This window comes from Rousettus aegyptiacus, unplaced genomic scaffold (genome assembly GCF_014176215.1).
Source record: "Rousettus aegyptiacus isolate mRouAeg1 unplaced genomic scaffold, mRouAeg1.p scaffold_m13_p_3, whole genome shotgun sequence".
NCBI classification, from domain to species: Eukaryota; Metazoa; Chordata; class Mammalia; order Chiroptera; family Pteropodidae; genus Rousettus; species Rousettus aegyptiacus.
The window spans coordinates 15,291,112-15,305,782 of NW_023416306.1; positions in this window are offsets into that span (position 1 = coordinate 15,291,112).

Here is a 14,671-nt window from a genome sequence, read left to right on the forward strand (position 1 = left end):
TTTTTCTGTTTCTTACCAGAGGACAATTTTTATCTCCCATTGAAATTATACAGTGAATCCCAATATGTGAATTAAAAGTGCTATTTTTGTCTCTGCTTTGCAATATAGTCTTCTTGTTTTCTGAGAACGACTTTCTGCTTTGTGTTATACTAATTTGTCCTCTGTCTTGCCTTACTTCCTTGGTTCTTCCTCTAGATAACCCCTCCCTACCTCCCTTCTCATCTTTACACATACTATAACATTATGCACACAGCAGACATTCAGTGATGATCTATCAAAGGAAAGGCTCCACAGTGGGGGTGTAGGCAGTATTTTTTACTCTTAGTTTAGCTTCTAGTGAATTTTAGTTTAAAGTAGCAGTTGTCTGTTGTTAAAAACTTTTTTTTATGATGTTCTATGGGAAAAGGAGGAAGAAAAAGTGCTGAGATGCTCAGAAAACATTAGCTTATGGTCTCAGGGGAGCAGGAAGAAAAAGGTATCTATTAGAGTTAAATGATGATGAGTAGAATATTCGAGTTTCTTTTATTCTTGGATTATAAGAGTTACAAAAATAGTACAGAGAATTCCAATACATCATTCATAGTATCCCATAAAACTATACTACATTAAAATATCCAGGATATTGACAGTAGTGCAACACTCCTAAAACTATTGATCTCATTTGCACTTCACAAGTTGTTACATGCACAACTTTTTTTGGTGTACGATTTTACGAAATTTTATCATGTGTATAGACTTGTATAGCCACAACCACAATCAAGACACAGAACTATTTGATCACTCCTAAATATATCCCTCATTCTACCCTTTAGTAGTCAGTCATATCCTCTCCTAACCTTGACACTGGCAACCACTAATATGTTGTCCATCTCTATGTTGCTTTGAAAATGTTATAGAAACAAAATCATAGAGTATATAATATTTGGAGATTTATAAGAAAACTTTGCCTGATGACTTTGAGATTCATTCAAGTTGTTGGCTGTTTTGATGGTTTGTGCCTTTTTATTGCTGAGCGGTATTTTATTGAACAGATGTACTATAGTTTATCAATTCTGTTGAAGGGTGTTTGTGTTGTTCCCAATGTTTTAAAATTGCAAATAAGGTGCTATAAACATTTATATAGAGGCTTTGTATCATATTAAGACATTTCTTTAGGGCAGATACCCAGAAGAAATGCCATTACTGGCTTACATTGTAAATATATATTTAACTTTATAGAAAACTGCTAAGATATTTTCCAGAGTGACTGTAACATTTTACATTCTCTCCAGCAATGTAAGAGATATCCTCTTGCTTTGTGTCCTCACCAGCATTTAATATTACCTGACTTTTTATTTTAGTTTATGTTATTAAGTGTGCAATGGCATTTCACTGTAGTTTTAGTTTGCATTTCTCTAATGGCGAATAATAATGAATATTTTTTTAAGTGCTTATTTGCCCTCTATATATCCTATTTAGTGAAGTGACTATCCAAATCTGCCATTTTCTAATAGGATTGCTTATTTTCTTACTGTTGAGTTTAGAGCATTCTTTTTGTATCCTGAGTACAAATTCTTTGTCAGATAAGTAGTTGGTCAGATAAGTAGCAAATATTTTCTTCTATTCTATGGCTTGTCTTTTCATTCTCTTAATAAGTGTCTTTAAAGGAGCAAAATTTTTAAATTTTTATGAGGTTCATTTTAATTTTTTCCTTTATTGATTTTTTTTTTTTTGGTATTACATCTAAGAATTCTTCACTTGACTTCAGATCAAAGATTTTCCCCTATGCAGTAGTTTAAGAGTTTTATAGTTGTATGTTTTATATTTAGATCTATGATCTATGTAGGGTTAATTTTTGTTTAAGATGTGAAGTTTAGTTCGAGACTCATTTTTTATTTTATTTTTGTCTATAGATGTTCAATTGTTCTAAAACCATTTGTTAAAAAGGAAAAGGATATCTTTTCTCTATTAACTTGCTTTTGCACTTTTGTCCAAAGTAAGTAAGTTGAACGTATTTGTGTGGCTCTATTGCTAATTTCTCTGCTCTGTTCCACTGATCTACATCTCTAACCTTCCATCAATGACACACTGTTTAGATTACTGTAGGTATAAGTTTGAAAATCAAGTAGTATAATTTCTCAACTTTATTCTCCTTCCTCAAATTATTTCAGCTATTCCAATTTCTTTGGCTTTTCTTATAAATTTTAGAATCTGCTGGTCTATATCTCCAAAAATTCTGCTGAGATTTGATAGGAAATGCATTAAATCTATAATCAACTTGGGACAGACTAACCTTATTACTTTATAGAGTTTTCCAATTCACAGTATGTTTTTCTAATAAAAATATTTCTTAAAAAATTATTTCACAAGTGTTTTGTATTTTCACTTACTATCACTAATATTAACAGTATACATGTTTTGTTAGATTTATATCTAACAAAAAAATTTCAAATTTTTTATGACTATTGTTTAGTATTGTATTTTTAATTTGGGTTTCTAATTATTCTTGCTAGAATGTAGAAATATGATCAATTTTTTTTCTGTTGACTCTGTAACCTCCAACCTTACTAAACTCACCTAATAGTTTTTGAAGTCCTTTGTAGAATCATTGGGATTGGGATTCTTTTTTTTCTTTTTCTTTTTTTTTTTTTTTTTTTTACTGTTCTCAGTAAATGAATTTCTTAGGGAAGTGAGGACCAATGCTACTATACATATCCCCTTAAGGAGCAGAGAAATAAGATTCAGAGTCTTGGGGTTCAGGTGACAGAAAAAGACAGCTATTTAGGGTTAGGAGAAACACCTAACTACTAGAATATACTTTTAACTCAAAATAAGTTAAAGATTTAAATGCAAGACTTGAAACTATAGAACTCCTATAAGAAAACATAGGCAGTAAACTCTTTGATGTTGTCCTTAGCATTATCTTTTTGAATATGGCTTCTCAGGCAAGGGCAACAGAAGATAAACAAATGGGACTACTCCAGACTAAAGATATTTTTGTGTCAAGAAGGAAACCATTAACAAAATGAAAAGACAACCTACTAAATGGGAGAAGATGTTCTCCAATGATACATCTCATTAAGGGGTTAATATTCAAAATACATAAGGAACCCATACAACTTAACACCAAAAATATCCAAACAACTCAATTTAAAAAATGAGCAGAGATCCTGAATAGACATTTCCAAAGCGGACATATAGATGGTTAACAAACATGTTATGAAAAGATGCTCAATATCAATAATCATCAGGGAAATGGAAACTAAAATGACAATGAAATATCACCACCTCACACCTGTCGGAATGGCTATCAGCAGTAAATCAACAAATTACAAGTGCTGGTGAGGATGTGGAGAAAAGGGAACAGTTATACACTGGTGGGATTATAAATCAGTTCAGCCATCATGGAAAACAGTATGGAGATTCATCAAAAAATTAAAAATAGAGCTGCCGTATGATCCAGAAGTGGAATTTCTGGGTATTTATCTGAAGAAAACAAGAACACTAATTTGAAAAGTTATATGTACCTCTATGTTCATTGCAGCAGTACTAGTAATAGCCAAAATATGGAAGCAACCGAGATGTCTATCAATAGATGAGTGGATAAAAAAGATGTGGTATATAGAATATACTTTTATTTAGAGCGAATTTGAGAAAAGAACTAATAAAGGCCAGGAACATCTCAATTGAATAAATGCATATATAAATAAATGCAATAAAATGAATTTTCTAGCTTTCATGATTAGCCTGATACAGTCAATATTCCAGTTTCTAGACTGGGTCACATGAGGCAAACAGCTACTACGCTGCATTTAAATATCACAACCTAAAGCCAATGAGGCTTATTGTTCTCAGACAGAATACATTAGGTGGCACTATGCTGTTAACTCTTGATTGAAAACTTATATTTAAAATGTCTCCTTAGTGTATTATACAGATTTATCACACACTTGGATTCAAGAAGACCTCCTTCAAAGACTTGGTTTTAGTTCTTACTGAATGTTCTTGAGTGAGTTACTTGATTTCTGTATCTCAGCTTCTTTATCTGAAAAAATGGGAATGGTCCAAAATATTTCAGTTTATATGCACATTTCATAGATCCTTGCAATACAGTAAGATAAATGTCATTGTCCCAAATCTGAGACCCTTGACATAAGGGTTTGACTGATAATCTTGCTCAAGATCATGTTATGACTAACAGGCCAGGTGGAGACTTGTAACTTAGGGCTAAGGGACTCTAAAGCTCATATATTTAACTATTAAACTATAGAAAGTTCCGAGGGGGCAGAATAAAAAAGCTAATAAAGTATAGTGGGACCACAGAGGAAAGATGAGAGGTACCATGCACTACAAGGCAATAGTCTTGCCTTGGAGGAGGGAGCATTACCTACCAGGAGAAGCTTTTTGATTCATGGCAATTATATTGTAAATGTGAACATTAACAGTGGAGCTATACGAGGACACCTTAGTGCATTGAAAAACAGTTATAGTCAATGAATTTTAATTTAAGTTTAAATGTCAGAGATAGAGTTGAATTTTTAATTATGGATATAGTTGTCTCCAAGCTATTTACTGGAATTTCCACTGAAGAAGAATAACGATGGACACGAGTATCCAAGAGAAAAAGGAAAAGGAAAATTTCATTGTCTTTCTTTGACAAGTAGGCATGGGGCTAAATTAAAGAGATTTTTCAGCCACCTTAATTTTTTTTTTTTTTTTTACCAAATCATAAAAATACTGAGAAACATAAAATAAAACATTAATTGTGTGAATAATGTATGCATCCAACAATCCTATCAAGCAGATGCTTGTCTCATCTTGAACATAAGGCTCAAAGAAGTGAATAGGCCTATTTACAGTCACAGAGTCAGCGAACTATAGAGTTGGTATCTAATTCCAGGCTCCCCTGATTCCAAAAATTTGTTCTGACCGATGCTTTGTGCTGCTTCTTAAAGAATAAACAACACTTCTCTGGATTTTGATTCAGAGGAGTGACTTACCAATTTTCCAAAGGAATTGTATAATGGATATATTGTGTGGCATTATTACTACTGACGGAGCCAATGAATCATTAACGTCTCTAACCGGTGGTGTAACTGTTCCTGCCATGGTTGTCTCGTCCGCTTTCCATCCAGAGTATTGGATTAAATATTCATTCGCCATTAAAATATTAATGCAGCCCTACTGTTTCTGTAACAAATATTAATTTCTTATGGCATTTCCAGGCAATGCATAAGTTATATATTTCATATCCCACAGGAAACTGCTCGTCTTCTGGCCCCTTTTGTTCACGGTTCTGTTCATTTCTTTGGCTGCAGAAGTCTAGAAAAGAGCAGGAAGAGAGAGAACGCTGGTTTGTAAACTGAGGCCCCGCCCAGTTATTGCTCGTCTTCCTTCTTACTGCTGTGTTGTCTCTGGTCCAGGGAATGTTCCAACCAGCAATTCAGCAATTCTCTGACCTTTAAACTTAAATTAAAATTCATTGACTATAATTGTTTTTCAATGCACTAAGGTGTCCTCATATGGCTCCAGGGAGACAAAGCAAGGGAAGATCACTGTGATCAGAACCACTGTCTAAGTTAAACTTCTAGAAATCGCGATTTCATCCTCCTTCATTATCTCAACCTCATTCACTTTTCCTCTCTCCCTACATGGATCCATCTCCCCATCCCACCCCATCCCGCTCACCCAGCTTTACAGCTATTTTCTAATTAGTAGGACACCATATTTACATTTTTTTTTGGAGGGGAAGACAATTCTTACTAAGGGCTCTACTTATAGTCTCAGAAAGTTTTCTTTGCAAATATGGTGCTCAGGATTATTTAGTGGTACTTGTCAAAATGTAGATTCTTTGGGCCACCATAGATCCACTATATCAAACTGTAAACCAGAGTGTGTGTTTAAGGCCTAGGAGATTACAATACATTCTAAATCTGAGAAGCTTCAGACTAAGTATTGGCTTAAGTAGGCTTTGATTTCACAGACTTGGGTTTGAATTTTGGTTTGATTCTCTATTCACTCTGGGATGCTGGGGAAGTTAACTTTATAGTTTACCTACTAATAAAAATGGGGATAATAACAATACTTAATTCAATCAAGGTACTAAACATATCCATCACCTCTAAAAGTTTCTTCCAGACCTACTTTTATAAAGGCTGTTGAAAATAACAATAATAAGACTTACTTCAAAATATAATATTTGATGATTAGACAAAATATTGTATATAGAACATTAGCACATTGCATGGCACATAGCAAGTGTTCAATAAATATTACCTATTAATAGTAAAGACAGTGTCAAATTCACAGGTGAATAACTTGGCCAACAGCAACCTGTACACAGGCAATTATACCAGCTAGCCCTGTTTAGCACCTTCTCCATCAATGTAGGGATATCCCTAGGATCCGAGGAACTTGCAAGAAGCCATAAAAGAATTTCAAAGTTAGAACTGGAGTTTGTGGCAGCCTGATAGGAAGCCTCCAACATGTTCTCTGTGAGGCTTTTCGTTTTCAGAATTAATTCATACTGAGGAGCTGAGAGAGAGCTCCCTTTTGGCAGGCCTCAAAGGGGAACAATTCACTGGACAATTACTCATGACTATTTCAGGTTGCTGAAAATTGCTTATTGTCCAGCCCTTCCACTTGACATATCTCCAAAGAAGAGCCCACTAGCCTTTGCTGTTCTATCCTGGCAATACTGGAATTCATTTAAGGGTTTGAGGGAAAAGTCTTGGAATTGTAGAATTCTAGAGCTTGAATACTGAACACACCTGGGCAGAAATCTTGACTTCATAACCTATCAGCTGTTTAGAACCAGACAAGTCTTTCAATCTCCTAAATCCTTAGTTTCTGCAGTTTTAAAGTAGGGGCCATATTCTTCTTCATGTTATAAGGTTTAAAAGAGAAGATATATGCAAAGCACTAAGTCATAATGGTTAAACTCTCTTCTTAATATTATCTTGAATTCTTTTCTTTTGCTTTATAATTTTAAGATTATTTTTCTTGAAAACTTTATCAAAATAATTGTTATAATTCATCTTTTGCTTTTCATTATGTACACCTCCTCCATGGCCCCACCACGTCTCTCCTGGCTTCTTAACTTGTCAACTTCTCTGGGTATAGAGATAGCTCTTAAACCCAGTTACCAGAAAATTAATGACTAGAGAACTTTGGGGGCAGGGTGGTACTAAACACAACTTCATAGCCACTTACGTGTCTGCTTTCTTCAAAAGTTACCATTATCAATACCCCACACCCCCTTCCAAAGCAACAGTTATTTAGAAGGCTGAATTATTATAAAGTGTGTTGGTGTTCTAGTGTGCTCAGGTTGCAAATCCGGAGTGTGCCAAACCAGAATGTGTTGATAGAAATGAAGTGTTTAGAGCAAGGGAAACAATGGTTTTGTCCTCATCCACGCTGGTTGGCTCACAGCTGGAATGGAGTATCTAGTTCTGGGTATTGCACTTCGATGCCAGTATAGACCAATGGTAGCATATTAAAGATAGGATCATTGTGAGGATGGGAAGATGGTGGTGGTGGTGGGGAGGGAGGGAAGCCAGGAAAAAGTAGGTGAAAGAAAAACCTGTGTCATGAAATACAGGGATAAGATGATGAGGGATGGACTAAGATGTGATTACTGGCTTCAACAATCTGATGGGGAAAATGGGATTCGGGACACTCTTTGAAACTGCAAATGGGTGAAATTAGAGTCAGTGATTAAACTCACAGAGTGATGTGGATAGAGCATATAATAAACAATTGTCTAACAACAGGGGTATCCAAGGATGAATTTGGCTGACCCATGAGATAGTAAACCCCATTTCTGAAGACTTTTTAGCAAAAACTGGAGGGTGGGATGTTATCTATGTCAATCTTTTAGTAGAGATGATATTAAAAAATGTTTTTAAATACCTGAGATTCTATGAATGAGTCGTAGAGATACTGTACAATAAGGACACAATAAGGACAATATTTCTCTAAGTGTTTTCCTCAAAATAGACATGTGTTAGTTTAAGGATTCCACAATCAAGTTTGAGAAATATTTATTTGGCTTGGTTAAGCATCTTCCCAAAGGATTATTTTAATTAATGAGTATTGTGCATCTCCAAACATATAGAGATTATATAAAATGTTCCCTAGAATTGGTTTGGTCATCGAACCCTTTCATTTACCATGCAGTTTTTCCTAGTGGAACATCTCATACTACCAGTGTATGGCAAACCCTTGTGTACTGTTGAAGTGGAAAAGTGAGCTTTGGTACGTGAAAGAAAAGAGCTCAGATCCTGGCTCTTCCACTTATTAACTGCACATCTCTGAACAAATTTTATTTTTCTGAGCCACCTTCACCTCATGTGTAACACCCACAAGGTTTGAAAGCTACAGGGCATAATACTTTGTACACTGAAAAAATATGAGTGTTAACTACCATCAGCATCATCATCATCAACATCATCATCATCATCATCATGAATTATCATTATCAATATTCCTGACAGGATCTGATAGGGGTTCTGCTTCTACAATAGTCTTTAGTTGAGATTTAATAGAATAAAATTCTCATGACATTAGCTTTCATGAAAATACAGATTTAATTTTAAAATGTGTTTGGGCCCTGGGTCCTTCAATCTCTTGGAAGGAAGCTACATTAAAAAATATTTGCACATATGCACAAATATACCTGCACACTGGAGCATCATATACCAAAAGATTTTTTAAAACCTAAATATCTATCACTAGAGAACTTGTTACCAAAAGAAAACAGAAGAAAACAAAACCAAACTAAACTTTCCACTGTGGAATTCAATGTGGTCATTAAAAAGAAAGATACAGATCTGTTGACATGAAAAGATTCTTCATGTCTGTGTTCCAGTGCCTGTAGCATAGTGCCTGGTGCATTGCAGGCAATTAATAAATGTTTTTGAAATACAATGAATCAATATTATGATATATTTCTGAGTGAAAAAAGCACGTTGCAAGAAAAAGGTATATATACTTTTCTGAGTGTGTATATATAATGTACAGATAGATGTACAGTATCGATATATATATGCATGTATATACACATATGCAATATAGCAGATAAACATATATACATACATATATATGTGTGTGTATATAATTTTTATATATATATATATATATATATATATATATATGTATAATCAGTAACTGAGGACTTGAAGCATAGTTAACCTTGGCCTACACCTAAATTTCAGGTCTTAATATTTAAAACCTGGGCCCCTCAAGGCTTTTGAGCCATGCTTCTCTTGCTCAGGCTCGCTTCCACGTCTGGAAGAGTACTTTTCCTTCACTTTTCCTTCTAATAAAGCTATTCTTTTTTTCTATAAAGAAAATATTTAAAAGCATTCCCTGTGATTTCTGTAAGTTCCAGGACTTGCCCCCTCATGCTTTCCTCTATATACATGATTTTACAAATACTCATGCTGCTTCCATTACCTCTTATTTGAACTTGGGGTGCAAAACTCAATACTTTCACTGGTATGTCAAAGAATAAATTCACGCTGAAGTTTTAAAAAAAATTGACATTACTTAATATTTGTTGAGTTATTATTGAGCATATAGGGTGACATTGAAACAAATAAAACCTTCTGCCATCCTGCTGGCTTCCATATGACTTCTTGCCCCTTCCTCCTCTTTTCTCCTTCTCCACCCCCAGAGTAACAACCTGATCTTTGTTCTTCCCAAACCCTTCTAGCCACACTAGGGGCTCTGATTTTTTTTCTTCAGAGCTCATTCTCTAACTCAAACATATTCTCAAACAAATGTCCTTTACATAATGAGTTTCGCCTAATACAATTTTCCATCTAATTATAATGATAAATTTATAGACAAAAGTGTGTAAGAGTATCCATTAGACCATTAATAGTCATAATCTTTAGGGTGTGAGCTTTTAGAGATTGGGGTTTATGATTGGCTAAGGAATTTTACAATTTCATGGACATATTTCTTTATTTCTTAGTATGTTTTATGTTTATAATCAAATGAATAAAGGAAATACAGAATTTCTACTGTCCAAATAAAAGGCAAGACCATATGACCATGAAAAGCTGAGCCTCTTTGGTTGACAAAACACTACAGGATAAGAGAAGAGACAAACCCTTAGAAGGGACTTGACTCTGTTCCAACTGATCGAACTTTGAACCCAGTGTGTCGGGAAAGGGGAACTTGAATCTTCTTAGGTGATCTAGGAGAGACACACGAGCAGCCAAAAACCAGCATTTCTATATGAAGCAGATGTGCCTGAAAGTAAAAGCCCTTCAATTTAGCCATGCAAAGAGCATGTTGTTCAAATAAAGTCCTGCTAATGCCGTGGTTATACACCTGCAAGTGAGAGCTCTGCTGAGAAGCTTGTCAGCAGCTCTCCATTATGTTAAATAGCTGTGGAAGTGTTGGATACCTGGCTGCTGAGATAATAACACCGATGGCATTGGAACATTTTAGAGCTGTGACTAATCTTAGTTTCCTTCTCTTTTCTCATGCTTGAAATTAAATACTTCTCTTTCTTTGAGAGCGTTGATTTCCCTAGAAAATGTTACTAATTGATAGCCCGCAGGATGTGAAGTATCCATTTTTCTTGGAGGCCCAAGAAGTCTGCAGGGATTTTATTTGGCTTTACGTCTTGCTCTGGCCTCAGAGGCTCATGGAACAGCAGAAAAGGAATAAAAATCACAATAAAGACAATATTAGATATTAATGATGGCAGCTAAAATTTGAGCTCTAGGTGCTAAGTTCTACAATAAAGAATTTTATATGCAAGAACCAATTCAACATTTTTAACAGTCTGTGACTTAAGTGTTATCTTCTTAGGCTCATTTTTTACAGATGAAGAAACTGAGGATCAATTAGGTTAATGTGCCCAAGGTGGGTGATACAACTAGATGGTCTCACCCAAATGAGCCCTGACAAGAGCTGTCTACTTTACTAAGTGACTGACAATCATGAAATTTTGGAACTCACAGGATGCTCAGGGACAAGAGCCCAACCTCCTTATTTTATAGATGGAATGCCGACATTCAGAATAGTACTCAACATCATGACATCACAGATGAGAGCTAGCTGTGTGAGGCAAAGAAACTCTAGTACACTCTAGTGTGTAAGAATTGGTCCAAAAGATGGGAAGTCTTCAAGAGTCTTACCACCTCACGAAGCCTCACCAACATCTGTGCAAATCAGCCCCTGGTATTATGTCGAGCTTCTCAGAAGACGGCCTTTCTCCTGAAGAGAGGGGCCTCCATCTTCTAGGAAGAACCTCAATGAGACTTCTCAAATGGCTCAGACAGGAAGAGTGTTGGCTCTATGATATCTGGTTTGAGAATGGGAACAGATTGCTGGCATGTTCTGAAAAGACCATTAAATATCACTAAATTATTCAGTCCCTTCCTTGCTCCTTACAGAGTGATCTGTCTTCTATGGTTCCATTTGGTTCTTTCCAACTCTCCAGTCCTCAAGAAGAAAGTCATGCTTTACAAGCATTCTGGCATAGCTAAGTATGGAAGAAAATGCCTTGATTAGACCATATTTGATCCCATTTTATCTTATTTTAGCACACCATTGGAAAAATCACTGGTGTCAAGGAATGTGCGTTCAACTTCCAATTTTTTTAACCACTTTATTGAGGTATGATTGACAGCTCTCCCATCGTTAACTCTAAAAACTTGTGCATGCCACTTTATTTCTCTGAATCCACTTTCTTCACCTCTAGTTTTGCAAATGAACAACAACATAACTTTAACTAACTCATGTGGGTGTTGAGAGGGATAGGGGAAAGAAGTAAATATTAACTGCTTGTAAACAAAGACATACAAAACCAATATATGAAGGACGTTGATTTACTATTAATATAGAATTATGGAACATGAGACACTAGAAGGAGACTCTAGATTTTTTTAGATTTCTCTAGATTTTTGTGATTAACTTTTATGGGTTTTGATACATCTCAAAAAAGAAAAGAAAAGAAAGCTACAATGCATGTAAAATGGATTTCAAAGAATTTTAGATCATGAGGTTTTGAAACGACTATTTCCCTTAACATCGTAGTCCAGGCTGCTGAGTTTACTCTTCAGAGAGGTAGAGAGATCAAGGACTCACTGTTTTATCTCCCTAGATTTTTTAGATATCAGTGTTTTCCTAAGCTACCATTCCTTCCAACTCATATACACCTTTGGATAAGGGGAAAAAAGACAATTGGCACAAATATGTTATTTATGTTTCACATTATCCCTCTGAGCTAGAGGGGCCATCCTGGAATTAGGTACAGAAAACAAAAATAGTTGATATCTTTGTCAGACAAACAGGAATAACAGACACATAAATGTGATGAAGATTGAAGAACAGAGGGTTGAGCAATTGCCTAACGTGACTCATTCTTACCTCATTCATATTTAACAACAACAACAACAACAACAACAACAATAATAGCCTGTGGAATGGCTCCTATGCGTCAGAGCCTTATTTGTATCATCTTATGTAATTTTCCTAATAAACCTGTGGTGGGAACTTAATACTCATTTCTAAGAGTTGAAGAAACTGAGGATCAAACATATTATGCAATTTACTCAAGATCGCAAAATTAGTAAGGGATAGAAACTTGATTAGAAACCAAGCTCGCCTATATATATAACACTTCTGTATACAACATGGCAGTACTTCGTCTTAGCTAGACAGACTTTGACTGCCTTCCATTTTGGAATTGTGCCTGGCATGTAGTCAACAACTATTAGACACTGTTCCTTGATTATATTTAGCTAGCATTGCTATACAACACACTGAAAACCTGGAGAAAATGTGAGAAACTTCAGAATAGATCAGATTGAGTGACAAGAGGTTAGAATTATTGCTAGCCTATAAATCATTAAGCCTGAGTTTTTTCCCATCTTTAACATTGTTGTATTGTGTGACCTTGAGAAAGCCACTGAATCTCTCCATGTCTTGCTTTTGATGCTTATAAATGGGGACTATTGTACCTGCCTTACATACTTCAGGGTGGTTTCAGCAATCAAATAAGATGTCAGGACAAGTACTTGGCAATAGAAAGCCATTGCTATTATTATTGCTCTTTATGACTAAGCATAAGGTTTATGGTATCTCTCTCTGAAAAATAATTGTGATAAACTCACATAAGCAAAGGGCTAGAAGGATTGTGGGCAAAGACATAAATGGAGGTAAGTAGGAGGTGTGTGGGTGAGCAAGATGAGTAATATGGGCACTTTGGGGCATGATAAATATTATAAGAATTCACAGGAGGCTGAATTCAACCCAGGATAACAAGTCTGTTGGGTGAGCTGCAGGTGAGACAGTGGGTATTGGGACAGAGGTGGGTATTGGGAGAAGTCAGATGGGGATTATTGACTCACCACCTCACTTCTGGACCCACTCCTAGAACCACAAAACAGGTGTTGACACTACAAAATAGCATAGGGCTGAAAATAAACTTCACTTAATGGGTTCTTACTGGTTACTTCCTAAGTCCATGGGAATGAGAAGACAGTAAGAACGGCAATCATAAAGAGAATAGTTGTTATGTACAAAGAGATGTATTGAAAAGTGATTAAAACAGAACCTGGAATAAATTCATCATTTAATGAATAGTAGTGATGATAGTGGTGGTAATATTCATCTGATGCACAATAAATGTAGGATATAGAGGTGTATAATATATAGTCCCTGCCTTCAAGAAGGCTTGCAATCGCTTGGACTAGCACTAGAGCAGGACAGGAAAGACCTGAGAGAGGAAGAAAGAGGATGCGACCATGGTAGATTGCTTGAAAAATAGCTCCAATTCCTGCTCATCCCTGCGTCAACACCTTTTGTAATGCTACTTATGGCTTCTCCCATCAAGATGTAGAGTCTATCTGACCAACCCTTGAATTTGGGCAAGACTTAGGACTTTCTTTGCCAATAGAATGTGGCAGAAGTGACTTTGTGCAAGTTTTGAACAGAGGCCCAATAGGACTTGCAGAGGTCTATGTTCTCTCTTGGATCTTTGCCAGCTACCATGAGGACAATCCCAGGCTAGCCAGCTAGATGATGGAAGACATATGGTCAAATCGCCCCTGTTGCCCAAGTTGACAGCCAATTTCTAAACAGAGCGAGGCTGGACTAACCAGTCCTGGTTGACTCCCTAGCAGACGATAAGCACACGTATGAGCCCAGATGAGATTTCCCAAACCTGACCACATCAGAACTTCCCAGTGGATCTAAAGACTTATGAGCAATGACCAGATGTCTTTGTTTTAAGCCACTAAATTTTGGGGTGGTTTGGTGTGCAGGACTGATACAGGAACTGATATTCATGTACTACCATTTTTCTCCTACAATTGTCACAACTAGTCTGACCTCATTTTACAGATGAGGAAAAGAAGATTGAGTGGTGTACGAAGTAACTCACCCAAGGTCAGAGAGCGAGAAGTGAAGTAACAGAGTCGGGATTTCACCCAGTCTGACTCCAAATCCTGTGTACATTATACTATGTCCTATTACCTTGAGTAAAGTAAAAAAATGGTTTATGGGTTAAGGTAGTTGGCTTTGAGGCAGAGTTGAGCCAGGAAGATGGGCTATGCATCATCTAGGGTGGGGATCCTTGAGGCATGCACCAAACTCTGAGCAAGAGAACACCAGGAGTGAAACCCACAAAGGTCAAATGTGATGGTTCTTGTCTAACCTTTTAAAACCA